The sequence below is a fragment of the Rhipicephalus sanguineus genome, chromosome 3 (assembly GCF_013339695.2).
Source record: "Rhipicephalus sanguineus isolate Rsan-2018 chromosome 3, BIME_Rsan_1.4, whole genome shotgun sequence".
NCBI classification, from domain to species: Eukaryota; Metazoa; Arthropoda; class Arachnida; order Ixodida; family Ixodidae; genus Rhipicephalus; species Rhipicephalus sanguineus.
The window spans coordinates 109666108-109683663 of NC_051178.1; the positions used below are offsets into that span (position 1 = coordinate 109666108).

At 48.6% G+C, this 17556-nt stretch overlaps 2 protein-coding genes across 5 annotated transcripts in view; one reads left to right on the plus strand and one right to left on the minus strand.

The window, feature by feature from the left end:
- Positions 1-17556, plus strand: part of LOC119386937 (uncharacterized) — a 269999-nt gene that overhangs the window by 39313 nt on the left and 213130 nt on the right. The window lies entirely within an intron of this gene.
- The window catches only part of LOC119386934 (acetylcholinesterase), a 173776-nt gene that overhangs the window by 19562 nt on the left and 136658 nt on the right, over positions 1-17556 (minus strand). The window lies entirely within an intron of this gene.

Sequence of the window (17556 nt, forward strand, 5' to 3'; positions counted from 1 at the left end):
TACGGCGTGATGCATGTCCTATTAAGGCAGTTTTTGCTCTGCTGCGGTATTTCAGTGCATTCTTAAATGGTGGCGCGGATCTTCTTTTCTTTTTCTTTTATTGCGATAGCAATTATATGGACACTCTCGGCGGATTTTTGCCGTCGCCATTGCCGTCGCCGTCATGTCTCGGATATGTATACATATGTATATATATAAAAAGACACAAAGAAAAGTAAAGCAGAAGAAAACAATTCCGAAGCACCCGACCGGGGATTTTAACCAGCGACCCCTCGCTCCCCAGCGCGCTGCGTTAGACAACTCAACCTCACGCCATGCATGTGCCGAAGAAATAACGGCGACATATTTATATGCGCCATTTACCGCTGGTGGTACGCAGATCTCGGAGGAGCTTGAGCGTGTTTTCTATCACGCAACGCTCCTACATTTTCTTTCAATTTGAAAACTGCCCTTGAGACGCGCACTACAAAGTGGCCCCCTTTCTGTATACCCACTCGTGATGTGGAACGACAAAAAAAGAACACCGGGCACACTTTGCGTCAGACTTTGCGTGTGGCAGGAGACGCAGAGGGGTCACTCCATGCGGCGCAGTTTAAAAGAAAAAGAAATATCTAACAGCGTCTGATTCTCCATTGTCGACATTGGCAGCGTGTTGCTCAAGCACAAAGACGTAACAACTGTGACAGTTGTTAGTTGTTAGTTCAGGCTTGTCCTGTGTCAGGAGGCGTTGCATGTGTATACTTGTGCGTTCTTTTCGGGCGTCCTTCTTTGCGCTTAAGCGGTGCGATGCAAGTATCGAGCTGCTTGTCGTTTCTCGTGTGACATTACACTTCTTGCTATCGCATTCAAGCATTTCACCTTACGCTGTAATGAGATCACAGAGTACATGATCGAGCGCGATCTCTGATTGTCCCAGTCATCTCAGTTTTATTGTCGCATTGCACTTCAAGCGCATCACACACACACACACACACACACACACACACACACACACACACACACACACACACACACACACACACACACACACACACACACACACACACACACACACACACACACACACACACACGCGCGCACGCACACACGCACACACACACGCGCGCGCACGCACACACACACACGCACACACACACACACGCACACACACGCGCGCGCGCACGCACACACACACACACACACACACACACACACACACACACACACACACACACACACACACACACACACACGCACACACACACACACACACACACACACAGAGGGAGAGGAAGAGAGAAAGAGCATGATTTTACTTTTCAGTTCTCTCATGACTACGCAATAATCGCTCTCAAAACAACGAAAAGAGTAAGGCTACCTAGGGCTGCGAAGTTGGCTTCGCCGGTATACGACACTGAGTGCAAGAAAGCCAACTTTCGCGGCTCTTTTACAGTGACGATGACTTTGGGGAGTGTGTGTCGTCGGCGCTCGCCAAAACAGGTCGCGTGACCAGGCGGAAAGGAGGGGCCTCGTGAGAGGGGAAAAATTGAAGGAGGTCACGTGATCGACCGCGGAGAGAAAGTGTAACTGAAGCGGGGAGTGAATAAATAAAACAAAATAGATTTCCTTGGCTAGGCGGGCTAGGCTGAGCAGTAATGTTGGAGCACATCATAAAATTTACCGGGACTTTCTATTTTTCCACCTAAGACCAGCAACAAAAACATGTTTCTATATGGGGAAGTCAATTACCTGAAACTCGCCCTGGGCGCTTGACTTCACGAGAATGAGCAGATGTAATTGGATAGAGCATCTATGCAAGTTCTCTGTGGGAGTAGAGCAATGGCCGTGGGCCGAGCTTGTATTTACAGGTATTCTTAGGGTAGTAACCGACGATAGGTCGCCGGTACTCGTACCCTCCTTCGGCGGGTCGTCATTTGACTATCATCGCCATTCTTCGTACAACTTCCCCTCCGATAATGCCGGGCGTGCCAGTGGCGCTCACCTTCTTTCCACCTCTCACTCCTGTCACTCTGCAAAAGAACTGACATTTGGTCGAGTTGGATGTAGTTAAACGTGTATAGTGGTTTTCAACGCGAAACAAACGAGCGCAGAGGTACAGAAGGGACACGAACTGGTGAGACAGCGCTGGTAACGTGTCCCTTCTTCACCTCAGTCCTCGTTTGTTTCGCGCTGAAAACCACTCAACCTGTCATTCTCGCATGTTATAGCAACCGCGGAATTCAAAACACACGGCCCGAAGAGATGAAGCGCGCAGAGGCGGGAATGATGGCGGCAGTGAGAGGAGGGCAGAAAAAGAGAGAGCGAGAGAGAGAGAGTGGCTGGCCTCGCGCATATTTAGGTGATGCTAACAGAAGGGAAGGAAATACGCATGCGTAATATCACGCCACGTGAATCGCGTGGTTCTGACGGGCAAGGTGTGCAGCAAGCAAGCGAGCAAGAGGAGGAGATGTTGAAGATGGCGTCTTCTCCTCTCTTCAACCTCTCCTCCTCTTCCTTTTGCTCTTTCGCGTCACGCCTTGCCCGTCTGAACCGCCCTCCGATGATTGAAAGTCACTCAGTCGCCGTTTTTCATTCGGCGCGCACGCAGCGTCAGCTTTTAGCGCGCCACGGTCGCGTGCGTTGGGAGATTAACAAAAAAGAAATATCGAACCAAGAAATAGGCGGAGAGGGACGACGACGACGAGAAGTTGGCGAAAGAAAAAAGAAACGCACACGCACAAAAGGTGAAAGGAAGGAGCGACGCGTTCCCGCGGCGAGCGTCGCGCTAGGACACACGGGCGCGAAGAGCCGCTGTAGATGCAGAGCGCGCGAACATAAGTTGAAAGCGCGAGCGCGGGGGCACCGAGCTAGTACGTACCGTATGCATACACCCAGACAGTACACACGACCCGGTCTCACGCGAAAACGCAACGAGTTCGTGCGCTGAACTATCATAACGAATGCACACTCGCAATGCGTACGCATACAATGTTGCATAGCACGACGAAGTTAGGGAAAAAAAAATATTTGTGGCACACGCTATTCAGGTTCCTCAAAGGCGGCAGAAACGCAGCGCCATTGTTCCACCAGAGAGCGATGGCGCGAGCACGGAGGCACGAGTCACAAAATAGGCGCCGTCGTCTTTAGTGTGGCGTTTGTACATGTATAATTACTTAAGTAATATTAGCAAGTATATGCTTATCTGCACTGCGGCGCCTCATACGATGAAAGGACACTATAGTTTCGTTTTGTCGTTCGCTTCATTCGTGTAGTTTCCTGAGTAATTTTCGGAGAACCGGCGCGGCAGTTAAAAGGAAACAAAAGGGCGGCACGGCGGCCGTCGATTTCGCTGCAAGATACATTATGCATGGAATTTCGGGCGGCCTTTGTTTCCAGCCGAGACAATGCGGCTGCGCGGATGCGACAGGCATTAGTGGGGAATAAAGGCCGTCGTCGGCTGTGCGCCGAGCGGCTGGAGAGCTTTGTTCTGACTATGATATTGGTCTCAAGTCTTTGCTTTGTACCGTTCGTAGCCATTGTCCGGTGATTGTCATTCGATGATTTTTCTCAATGTGCCTAGCGACGTAAGAAATGTCATCATGGGGATGCACACAAGAGGGAAGAGCAGGTGGGGGCCCTTCTAAACCTCGCCTTTTCACTGTGTTCTGATCGTAAGCGCCTCAGAGGGATATTGTGGTCAAACTTCGCCTCCCCTAATGGAGAATCCTTCGCACGCCTATGAATGTCATTAATAAAAGAGACACCGCCACACACTTTCTGACACTTTCTGGCACGCCACAAACTTTTAGAAGGACAATAGCGACACCGACTAGATCTTGAACACAGCGGTCAAGATATAATACCACATGTGTTTTTTTTTTAAATGAAAGGTACGGGTATACGGAATCCTTGTAACAATAACGTGCTGCCGATAAGGAAAGAATTAGATGAATAGTTCCAGAACAATAATGACATGATTATAATAATAATAATAACCACTTCGTGATTACGAGAGACACCGTAGTGGAGGGCTCCGTAGTGGAGGGCTCCGTAGTGGAGGGCTCCGTAGTGGAGGACACCGAGTGGAGGGCTCCGGGTATACGGAATCCTTGTAACAATAACGTGCTGCCGATAAGGAAAGAATTAGATGAATAGTTCCAGAACAATAATGACATGATTATAATAATAATAATAACCACTTCGTGATTACGAGAGACACCGTAGTGGAGGGCTCCGGAAATTTTTACCAACTGGGATTCTGTAACGTGCACCTAAATCTCAGCGCACGGGCCTCTGGCATTTTGCCTCCATCGAAGTGCGGCCGCCGCGGCCCGGTTTCGAACCCGCGACCACCAGCAGTCGAGCACCATAACCACTAGACCACCGCGGCGCATAACATGACATGATTATGAGGCACGGCATTGGGGGCGATTAATTTCGACGACCTGGGTTCTTTTATGTGCACCTAAGTCTAAGCCCACGGATGTTCTAAGCCCACGGAAATGCATATATGCATTCAAAACTGTTGCTCACTCCAGCCACCGATTTTAGTGGTGCAAGACGGAACCACGGAAAGTAACCCTAGGTAAATGCATGGCCGTTCCGCTGTCAACATAATTTTTGCAGATAAACCGGAACGAGGGCGATTGCTCCAGACATGTGCTTGAAAAGTAGACTCATAGACGTCACGCGCCCGAACGCAGTTAAAAAAAAAATGCACAAACTAACGAATGAAAAGGACCTCCCATCCCTCAAAAAGAAAACAAAAGCATACAAACAATCTAATTTTTCGAAGGAGATTCAACATAAGACACAAAGGAATGGCTCACGCGAAACAATCGCGGTGAAATCACCGCGTCGCCGCGAATGCAATTAGCGCCGCATATTGAACGAACCCCCAAGCCCGCTCTATATGCTGAAAAAAAAAAAAAGAATATAAGAAAGGAAAGTCACGGAAACAATGTTTCAGTCGCCATTCACGAAAGCATTACGAGAAGCGCCCTCCTCGCCTTTTATTTAAATGTCTGGCCTCCTCGCCACAGCAGTCGATTTCCTATGACTGACTGCGACGGAGGCCGAGTATACGGAGGCCAAAAGAATCAATAGGCCACTGCTTCGAACAAAATGGAAAGCGCCGGGCAGCACAGACGCCGCATGCCCTCCTATGATATATATATATATATATATATATATGAAGGAAAGAAGTGGAAATTTTAAGGGCTCCTTTTTCTTTGTTATACACAATATTAATGAGAACTAACAGACAATAATGCCAAGGAAAGTATAGGGGACGTTATTAGTAGTAAATGTAATGTAAATATGAAGAAAGAAAAGTGGACGAAAAGATTACGTGCCGCGGGCAGGGACCGAACCTGCGACCTTCGAATAACGCGTCCGATGCTCTACCAACTGAGCTACCGCGGCGGCCATCCCCCCGTCCACTATGTGGGGTATTTATGTGCATTTAAACGTGGGAGCGTCGCCGCCAGTAGCCATGACGGCGAGTGTGGAACACTCTTTTTCTGTCTGTTGGCGTCACGTAGCACGTGAACTTATTACGAGCTGGCAGCTGACCAATAATCCCTCGCATACTACCTTAAAGCATCAAGTCTGCCAGAACGAGACCCTCGCTATGAATGAAGGAAAGAAGTGGAAATTTTAAGGGCTCGTTTTTCTTTGTTATACACAATATTAATGAGAACTAAGACACAATAATGCCAAGGAAAGTATAGGGGACGTTATCAGTAGTAAATGTAATGTAAATGTGAAGAAAGAAAAGTGGACGAAAAGATAGCTTGCCGCGGGCAAGCTATCTCTTCACATTTACATTACATTTACTACTAATAACGTCCCCTATACTTTCCTTGGCATTTTTGTCTGTTAGTTCTCACACACACACACACACACACACACACACACACACACACACACACACACACACACACACACACACACCACACACACACACACACACACACACACACACACACACACACCACACACACACACACACCACACACGCACGCACGCACGCACGCACGCACGCACGCACGCACGCACGCACGCACGCACGCACACCACACACACACACACACACACACACACACACACACACACACACACACACACACACACACACACACACACACACACACACACACACACACACGTATATATATATAGGAGGCATGGGCGTAGCCAGAAAATGTTTTCTGGGGGGGGGGAGGTCAACCATACTTATGCATGTTCGTGCGGGCGTTTGTATGTGTGCGTGTATATATACGCAAGCAAAACTGAAAAATTTCGGGGGGTTTGAACCCCCCCCAACCCCCCACTCTTCGTTACGCCCCTGATAGGAGGGCATGCGGCGAAGAAATATAATGCGGCTCTGTGTTTTGCCACGTCCACTCCCTAAAGTACGAGAGTGCGCGACCAGCTGTGTCACCCGGACGCGATGAGCCGATTGATTTCCAATGAAGAAGGAGAGAGGGAGAGAGAAGGAAACAAAAACATTGGAAAGTGTGGGAGGACACCGACAGAGGGACGCGCGTCACCCCCACATAACATATATACCGTTCGGGCTCGGTGGGTCTAGTCGCGTGTCTTGCGGCGCCTCTATGCTTATGCGGATGTAAGACTCAGCACATCGGAGGCATCTGCCATCGGAGTGAATCGTCTTCGGTGGAACGACGATCGTAAAGCGATATGAGAATGCAGTCACTGAAGTCGATCAAATGATGTCTGGTTGGTCTATTGGTTAACTTGGGTGCTTTCTATACAGGCGAGGTCGGCCCGGTAATCGCGTCCGGGTGCCTGACGCACTTTCTTTCTTTCTTTCTTTTCTTATATCTTCTTTCTTTTCTTTCTTCGTTCTCCTTTCTTTCTTTCTTTCTTTCTTTCTTTCTTTCTTTCGTTCGTTCTTTCTTTCTTTCTTTCTTTCTTTCTCATTGCGCGATGCTCCCCTTTTCCTTCCTCCGTGCTGGGAATTGCACCATCATCCACGTATTTAGGAGCGCAACACTTCACTTGCTACAGGCAACAACGACGGCCATGCATTCATGTCTACGCAACAATGAAATGTGGCAGCGTGAAATGATGGGTCACCTCCATAACCCCGATAAAAGATGAGGTTGCCGTATCAAAAAAGTCACAGTTTCGCCGCAAGGCCGAAGCAATGAATGCGATAGCAAGAAACTAATGCTATACGAAGTGAGGCTCGCCAATGGATACTCTCAGTTTGAACAGCGCTCCTGTTGCAAAGGCGGCCGAAGCAGCGAAGGAAACTAGCGTGCTTCAAGTGTCGAGCTGTGACACTTGATAGTTCGCGCTCATCTTCTGTTTGATCGTTTAGCGGCGTCCCTTGAGCTCGAATGACTTTCGTACGCTCCGTAACATGAGCGCGGACATCACGGTGAAAGCTTGAAACATTCCTCTTCCCCTCACCACGACAAAAACGCGCGAGCAGACAGCGGAAGGGCAAGGTTCTCCCTGCGCAAATATAAGCAGAAGGGAGCGAGCTCGCCGACGACTTTTAAATGCACCCGTCGCGCTCCTAGCGCCATCTCGCTGGTAATGAAGAAACGCTTATAAGCGCCTGCCGTCTCTGAGTCCGTCCAGCGGTAAAGGGTGTGTATATAACGCTCGCCGTTAGCTACGTGAAGGATCTGCGTTTCGTGGCGTAGTGGTTAACGCCACTCGCTGCGGAGCAAGAGGTCCCTGGTTCGATTCCGCGCTTCGGAAGCATTTTTCTGAATTATTTTTCTTTGGGGCTTTTATATTTTATATACATACTTATACATATACGGTGCATGACGGCGGCGACGGCGGCGACGGCAAAATCCACCCGAGACTGTCCACATAATTGCTATCGCAATAAAAAGCCTGATCGCCGACGAGCCCGCGATCGAGAGAGCATCAGTTATTGGAAGTCGGCGCATAAGAATACGTGAGCGACCGGCTCATCTTCGAGGGCCTTGTTTGTGTACCCCCCGCATTTCCTGTACAGTCGCGGGCGCCGGTTTTTTTTTTTTTTTTGTGGTCACACCTACCAACTCCAACTTGCGAGTCATAAAAGCTTCGCTTAAAAACCAACCGCGCACCTCTCGGCTCCAGGCGCTCGAGCTGCGCGCTCACTTCGTCCTTATATGGCATTCGCGTAAATCTCACTTCGTCTTTGCGCAAGCTTGACACCGAGGCGATAAAGAAAAAAAAGGTAAAGAGGACGATCCCCCGGCGCAGCTGACGTCATGGAAAGCTTCCGCGAAGAGTATATATAAATATATAAAAATTTGGACAGCTACGCACTAGTGGTGCAAAGACTGTGGACACATCGGAGCTGGCGGCTTTGCCCTCCTCCTTTCCCTCGCCATCGTCCTCACTTCTCTTTCCCAACCCCCTTGCTATTCTGTACTATACGTGGCTATGCTATGCTTTCTCTCTCCCTTATTCTTTCTGCCTTTCTCTCCTTCTTTCTCTTTCGCTCTATCTTTTAGATGCGAAGCATCTTATGGCGGACTTCTAACCGGTGTTGCGCGGCGTAACCACCCAACCCTCTCCCCTCCCTCCATCCCTCCCTCCCCATATTCCCTTCCACTCTCTTCTTTTCCCCTCCCCTCTCCTCCCCTTTCCCCTCTCTCTTACCCCTCTCCGCTCCCCTCTCCTTCTCTCTTTTCCCCCTCTCCCCTCGCCGACTGAAACGCGGGCTCGACATTCCGAAACGCTGCTTCGCATCGCTTCATGGTCCCCTTTAGCGGTAGATGGTGTGATTTTTCTTGCCCTCTCGCCCATAGCAACCCATTCACATGGTTCCCAAAAACGCTTGCACTCGGTAGAGGGGCTTTGCCCAGTTCCTGTGGAGCATGCCCGCCCGAGTTTTTGCTAGCATCACGCGGCGCAACGAAAACTTAAACAGATCCGCTGTTAAAATGAGGGCCGTTCGCGTGGCTCGGCTTACCGCCGTCTAGGGGAGCGCCAGCCATACAAAAGCTAGTGAAAACATGACTGTGATTGTCAAAGCAAATGAAGTGAGTAGTGAGTTGATTAGTAAAAGTTAAAGTAATACTTAAGTAGTCAGAATTATAAAATGATAAAAAACATGGCTGATCCCTCTGTCATAGGAATCGGTATAACACGAAAGTGAAACGTGTCTTCACAGACGTAGTTGAGCGTTTGTTGTGCATTCTTTCGCCCCAAGCGCCAAGGAATGAATGCTACAGCATCAGATTTTAATGTTACGCGAAGAACGGCAAGCCGCTCGAAACTTGCAATGCGCTGCTCAAGCAGAAAGGACGCGCGGAACGAACATACACAGGATGAGCGCGAACTGTCACAGTTCTAACTTATTTCTCTGTGAGCAACGCGCTCCTTTCGCAAAAGCGGCCGCTGCAGTGAGCGAGGTGACCTTCGTGCTCTCAAAGGAAACTTGCAGGCAGAGCGCAAGATGTACAAACCACCGAGATCACGAGATAAGCGCCCGCACGAGCGACCACGCCCTGTCGAGGCGCGCGCTAATCCGCGTGTGGGACGACTTTTAAAGCGCGCTCTTCGAGCCCTTCACGCCATCTCGCTAGTGATAACGAAAACACGCTGTACCACCGATCTCTGAGTACCGCCACCGGCAAATGGTGTACATAAATAGCTCGCCGTTAGCATAGCAGAGGACGTGCCGTCTGTGGCGGAGTCGTTTCGCGCTGCGCGCTGGCGATCGAGAGGTCGTAAGTTCGACTCCCGGTGACGGAACTCTTTCTTATAGTTTTTTCTTTGCCATATGTCAGTCTTTATATTTTACAACGTCATATCCGTGACGGAAATGCGTCAGTGGAGCCGTGGTGGACTCCGGCATAAAACACTTTCGTGTTAATAAGCAAATTAACCGAGTACCAAGTTAGTGAAAGCAAATTAGTGATAAGTAATTAGTGTAAATTAAATTAGGGACAATTAATTAGTATACGTTGAACCATGATATAAAGTGCGTGTTAAAATTGCCACAAGGGATGGCTTTCGCCTTCGAGTCGTCTTAGAAGAATGCATAGGGGCCCTGCGAGTTTTCAAATTGCCATGGTGGGTGGAGTGTACGTCGATGCTATTATTATCGTATTAGTTAGATCGGAAGATGGGCAATCGAGACGCCGTAAAAATCAACGACGAAAGTGGAATCCTGACAAATCACTCGAGTGCAGCTAGGCGAGCGCTTCGCTTTCCACGCCCGTTACAATGTAGCGCCCCCTTGTTCGCCAGACGACTGGACAAAGCCGAACACAAGATTTTCATTAGTGTCTCGTTTTAAAACGTGCACGGATGTACAAGTTGCTACCGTTATTAAAACAACTCTTTTAAACTACGGCATCGTTAGTTACGTAACGTCATTACTCACTGCCACTCGTGTGTACAGATGGGGAGCCTTTAAATAAGAAATAAATGGGGAAGCAATGGGCGCATACGACGCAGTTACAGGTTAACTCATTTTTAATTGCTAATCTGAGGTGGCTAAAGGAAATACGAAGTTTGTATCACGCCCTCGAAAACCACTACTTGGCACAATAATTTTTTTTCAAACAAACTCCTTCGAAAACAACATAGATACTTCGCATGCGAAGACTCGCTAAAAACGAAAACGTCACGTGAAAAAAAAGGCATTAAAAATTACACCATCTCCCACTAAAGGGAACCGTGAGGGGATGTGAAGCAGCATTGGGGGTGCACACCAAGTTTCCGTTTACGTTCACTCAGCGTTTCCGTTAGTGTGTACGGTTTGTATTAAGTGTTTGTGTTATCATTACGTAGCGAGCCCTGCGCTGCTGCTGCTCCGCGACGATCTCGATCTCGGCAGAGGTTGGAGTGCTGCTGCAACTGGCGCCGACGTTGACGTTACAACTCATCTGAACGGGAGCGAAGCGAGAATGACGGAAGCCGACCGAGCGCACGCGCTTATATACACATGAAATGGGGGAGGGAGAGGAGAGAGTGGGTTACAGACTGCGGCGTGGCTGCATCACGTGGGAGGACAGGTTGCGCCGCGGCTGCAGCGCGGGGGAGGAGAGGAGAGAAGGCGACCAACACCTGCGTAAAGGAGGAGAGTGAGAGAGAGAGTAGGCGCATGCGCAGTGGAGCGCGGACGCCGCCGTATCAAGCTCGCTCATAAGATGCTTCGCATCTAAAAAAGATAAACGTGAATGCGAAGGAAGCGCTAAACAAAAACCAGAAGTTTCGGAGAGGCTAGTCGTCTTTCTGCAATCTTTTCGTTCATAACAAAAAGTCAAGTCAAACTGTCTTCCATTGCAACCAGCGCAATTCGGTCGCACCAATGACTGCACTAACTTGCAGAGCTGAGCCTTAAACTTTCTCCACGAAATAGCGGCAACCCAGACTGCGCTTGCGTACGTATTAGCGGCGCACGTGAGCGCCTGTCACTGACGGCACTGGCATGCATAAACACATATGAACAGGCAAATGAGTGAATCGTATGGATAATCGTTGCGCAGCAGTTCTACTTAAATGATACAGTCAGTGCCCTCTTTTCTCTGTCCTCCTCTCTGCTATCATCTCTCCATGTCATTTGTTTCACTCAGAATCGCTCCTCGAGCTCGGTGGCAAAAGTCTGCAGGCGAAGTCACCCGCATTCGAGGACGTAACCTACAAAATGTGTCCTAGACGAATTAATTGGCCTCGGCGTTACCCGGGAATTACCTCGTCGCCTTCGAAGGACGTCGGGTGGTCTTCCCCGGCAAAGCCACCTAGCGCCGCTGAGCCCTCATTCAAGGACGGGCATATGTCCTAACGCAATCTGAGCCCTTCGATTAAAGGGGAATCCCAGAGCGAACACACGCTTCCGAGACAAACGACTGCTTTGCATATGCATGAAGTTCTCGTACTGTCTTCGTTTTTCCTAGTCATTAAGCATCGTTTCTCTCTCTCTCACTCTCTCATTAGAGCGTTTGAGTTTAGCAACATGCACCCATCCTGCGTTAAGCATGACCTTGCACCCTCATAGAAACATTGCCAACATCAATGAGTTCTTAATTCTTTCCGGGATACGACGCGAGCCAGCTTTGTCGCAGGTTTTGCACTGCATTTTTTGTGCCCATCCTTCCCAATCTTGGCGTCTTAAATAAAAGTTATTTCCTCCTCCTTAGCCGATAATGTCGATCGATCCTTTTTGTTGTATGTTTTTAGAATATTGGCGATTCAGAAAAAAATCTCAAAGCAACGCGACGCAATAACGTATATAAGAAGGACGACGCCGTCTTAAATGCTGACGGCAGAACAACATTCTGTTGCCGGCTAGATATCGAGGACGGTGTGAGATAAACGTACGTGAAATAAACTTTAGATAGATAGATAGATAGATAGATAGATAGATAGATAGATAGATAGATAGATAGATAGATAGATAGATAGATAGATAGATAGATAGATAGATAGATAGATAGATAGATAGATAGATAGATAGATAGATAGATAGATAGATAGATAGATAGATAGATAGATGAAGTAAGTATATAAAGGTTCTTTCCAAAACGCAGAACGGCCGTACTGCCTATGTATCCTTTACGTGGTCGTTTCCTTGTTTTCTGTTATTTTTTGCGCTAAGTCTGTTCTTATCATTGAACATGGACTAAGCAGCCCAGCAGAAAGTATCTGTAAAAGTAAAAGTTGCTATTCAATTTCGCAGATTATGCTTTTCTCTTCTGTTTATCTTTTTTCTCGTCGGCGAATATTGCCATCGATTTGCTGCCACGACGCGCCGTAGATGCAAATGGTAGAGATGGGAACGGCGAACGCCCGAAGTACTACATCGCACAACAACGAAAGGAAACAACACCAAATAATAGCAAACGAGACAAAGATATGCAACTACGGAAACACGTGGAAATACGCATTCTCCAGTTCCGACAAGGGTAATGCGAACAACTTCGTTTACATATGCACCGTTGTTGCCAGCACAAAAAGGTAGACTCATGAATTTTTCAACGGATGCGCAGGGAAACCAGAGACCAGCGTTCTTGTCTTGCGCTGACGTCTCTCGCAAAGGTGACAAATCAAGCTCGCTCCCGCTTGAAGGGTTCGATAAGTGCAGGAAATAGAGCCTGCATGAACATCAGTGATCAATTTTATATCTTGAGCTCTGCTTGGCGCGAAGCTGGGTGCTCCGCTCTTCCACCACGTACGATAATACGAATTCTTTTTCGACGGAATAAGGAATGTGTTCCAAGTCAGTAAAACACACACACACACGCACAGGCGCGCGCGCGCACGCACACACACACACACACACACACACACACGCGCGCGCGCACGCACACACACACACGCGCACGTACACACACACACACACACACACACACACACACACACACACACACACACACACACACACACACACACACACACACACACACACACACACACGTGCGCTCTCTTTGCTTTTTTTGGACGAACGCTTATACACATGATATCGTTCAACAGCTTAGCTACCGACCATGTCGTTGTCCTCGTCCTTTTTCGTTTGTTTGTTTGTTTGAAGCTGTTCGTCTTCGTAATTTTTTGTTCGGGTTTCGCGCTTATCTATGGCTATATAAAAAAATCCCCGCGCAAAACACTTCGTACCAGCGAAGCTGATGCATGCGGCCCCGGAGTTTGTCTCTGGGTAAATCCCGACGGTTCACTCAAGTCTTTCTCAACCATTGGTTACGGCTGTTCAGATATCTTAACTGGCGTTTGACGCCCGCATGTTTCCTTCTTCATTTTCAGCGGACCAGAGGTGAATAGCGGGTCGTGCCCAATTTCTGTGGCACATAAGCGCTAAGAGTTTTTGCGCACATAGGACGGACAAACTTTGCTTTCGCCCAGCCGGATACAGCTTCGCTGAAACACATTCGCCGACGGAAGAGATTGATGCGTACACGGTAATCGACGAGCGCATCATACTGCGGCACAACGCATCGCCTCGGGCGAAGAGGTCGCGAAAACGCAGCGCGCCGTTTAATCGGAATTCCCAGAGCCACCCCGAACACCACGGGCCTACCGCTGTACACGCATTCGCACAACATAGTGCGAACCCGTTGCGACCACGGGCTCGATCCCGACCCCCCCGCATTCAGTCCCTAATAGGGTATTCCTAGACTTCACCCCTCCCTCCTCCACTACCATCAACCATTCTTGTTCCCAAAATCACCTCCGGTTTGCACCTCCCTCATTCCGCGAGCTTTTTGCGAACGTTCGCAATTCAGTCCTATAACTATATCGAATAAAGCTGCTCACATATGGAATGCATAATACACGAGCAATTGTGGCGTACGCGTCGGTGACGTCCCATCATATGTTTTCTAATCGCGCGTCAGCGGACCGACAATTTAATTTAGGACCCGTGGCCACCGACTTCTCGGGCTTTTGCACGAATGATTTCTCGGTTTCGTGCGTCGTGGCGTCCAAATAACGCGGTCACGAAACGCCGACTGCATTCGTAGAGTCGATTTTCAGGCTCACGAGTCCGTATAGTGCTCCGTGTTCTCTCTTCTGACCCCTCGCGTCTTTTGCGCCGCTAACAATTCGTAATGACGGTATACCACCACGAACGCTACACTCGTCTGGACTTCACTTATAGTACCATTCGTTTAGTCAATGAATCCAACAGACAGCTTGGCCAAGGAAAGAATAGGAAACATTATTTGTTCTTTTTAACTGTAGCGTATCAATTGCGACATAAACTGAAATGAATTGAAGGGGACTAAAAACACAAATTTAATTAATTACAGTTCGACCTTAAAGGGGCCTTGCAACATTTTCCCAAGTAATCATCGAATATGGCTTCATTAGAGGAGTTTATTGCTTGACGAATCTACTGCCGCAAAAATTTTTAGAATCCGTCAAGTACGAGCAGAATTACATGGATTTCTCGCACGCTTTAAGCGCTTTCTCTTTCCTTTCGTACCAGCGAGTGCGCTGAAAGCTACGCAGGGAGGGGATGACAAGGGGGCAAGAAGATGCGTCCCTTCGACAGCGCGCGTGATGACCTTGAGCATTTTAACGCGACAGCGTTAAAGGAGCTCGCTTCGCAGAAATTCCGGCGTCGGCGTCGTTGGTTGTTAGCGAAGGATCATCATTTTCTCCGTGACCGAAAAATCGAGAAAGACGCAAATAAACAAGTAATAAAAATGTTAGGTTCGAGTGAGAATCGAACCTATAGGCCCTCTGCGTGTGAAGCAGGTGTCCTACCACAGAGCCACGCTATTGCTTAAATAACGATATCTAGGGTTTAATGTCCCAAAGCCACGATATGATTATGAGGGACGCTGTAGTGGAGGGCTCCGGAAATTTTGACCACCTGGGGTTCGTGTGCCTAAATCTAGGTACACGGGCCTGAAACATTTTTGCCTCCATCGAAAATGCAGCAGCCGCGGCCGGAATTCGATCCCGTGACTGTCGCGTCAGCAGTCGAGCGCCATAACTACTGTGGCAGGGCCTGCGCTATTGCTTCAAACTGCTTCGAAAAAAAGAAAAAGCACTATATGAATGTCATGCAGTGGAAGGAGTCTCCTTAACGAATGTAATATTGCGTAACAGAAGCGTAGAATCGCGCAAGGCGTCAAAACTTGTGAACTGCGAAATGAGTGGGTGTTTTAAAGGCCTACGCATTACAAAACGCTCAGCCATATTTAATCATCATCAGCTGCAAAAGCATCAACAAAGTGAGCAGCTGCGTAGGTGCGCGCGCTGCTTTTCGGACGCGTAGTGGGCCCTTCGCTGATTCGCAAAAGGAAGAATTATGGCGTAGTGGGCACTTAACAACTGTACTTGCAGGGCATTCTAGGATAGTTTGAAACGGCCTATGTTACGCGCACAGTCGTTCGTTTCCTTACGGCACGGTTGAGGCATGCACCGAGGACCGAAGCTAGGCTAGCAGTTGAGCAGGCGATGCGCACGGGGCCTGATTACGCTATCGCGTTCTACTCTTGAAGGCGAAGCTCAAGTGCCCTCCAAGTTTTTCTTTTCATTTTTTCTTCGAACGCGCGCCGTACTTTCAGTGTGATCGCGAGCGCGGGTACGTGGCGGCATCCCGCAGCGGCCGCGCTAAATATGCAGCCAGCGATGCTCAAATCAGCCAATGACCGTGGACTTTGCGTTTATGGCGCGGTCATTTGGGGTTACGGCATCATTTTCCGAGAGAAGAGCGAGCGATACCTAGCAGACTCTGAGAATTCATTGTAATTTTCAGGCTGCGCGCTGCGCTATAATGTTTGGCTCTCGTGTTCTCAGGAGCCCCGACTACCGATCGGCAGCGTTTTCTGATCATGTTGAAAAATCGCTGGTTTCACGGACCGTTCCACCGCTCGCTATTAGACTTCAATGAAGCAAATTTATATGTGTACGCACAGGCGTGCACCTAAGAGGGGGGGCGCAAGATCTGCCCCTACATTGACCCTTCTAGTCACCTAAGAGGGGGGGGGGGGGCGCAAAATCTTCCCCATACATTGACTTAGTAGGATGGTGGGGGCGCTGCGATGAACCTTTGCCCCTCTGATGGGAGCCCTGCGCACGCCTATGTGTGTACGCGTATTTATGACACCGCGTCGTACTATGTCTAAGGGCAGGCTTTAGAAATAACACAAAAGTTATGTCGTAATTAGTACACTACAGTTAAAGAACAACAAATACTGTCCCTTACGCTTTCCTTGGCTTAACTGTCTGTTGGATTCGTGAGGTTGCGTCTAAAAAAAGAAACGGTCCCTTCGAACAATTCACCTTCTATAGTTTACTCGTTTAGTTGTTGCGCGTACCGAACGTAGATGTTAACATCTCAAGATGGCTGCGCTTAAACGCATGCTTCCTATCATAGTCTGCAGCCGCAACCTAGCCAGCATAGTTCGCTCGCCCTCCTCCACCTTATCTCTCTCTCTCGAGTTCGTTTACGTTGATGTTGCGTGTCTTCCGCGTTACCTCTTTCTCTGCGAACAATTTTAAGAGCGGAGCTGTTTTAAGACCGGGATAAGGTCGGTGTTGTAGACAGAAGACTTGGCGGGTATGCGCCACAGCAAGTGGGTATGTGCCAAGCAGCTCCTAGCATAGCACAACCATGCGTAGTATAGTATAATATCAAGGGGGTGGGAAATGGAAGTGAGGTTGAGCAGGAATGATGTGAATGCGAGTAGGAAGGAAATGAGGGGAGGGGGTAAAGCATGGCGTAGCCTTGCATAGTATATAGCTTAGCAAGGGGATGGGAAAGGGAAGTGAGGCTGACGAGGAGTGATGTTAGGGTGAGGAGGAGGGAAATGAGGAGGTGAGAGGGTAAACCATAGCATAACCATGTACAGTATAGCATAGCAAGGGGTGGGAAAGAGCTGAGGGTGAGGGTTCGGAGGAGGGAAATGAGAGCGGGCAGTATAAATAAAGATGAAAAAATGAAAGAAAATAGAAAGAAGATGTAAAAAAAAACATAAAGACAGAAAGAAAGTTGAAAGAAAGAAGAAGATGAACAGAGAACTCAAACTGCATTTGCCAGGTGGTGTCGCTTGCTCGCTAGCTCCGCTGTTTACTCATATTTCACAGGCGTAAAACTTGCTTTATTTTTTTTTTCTTCAG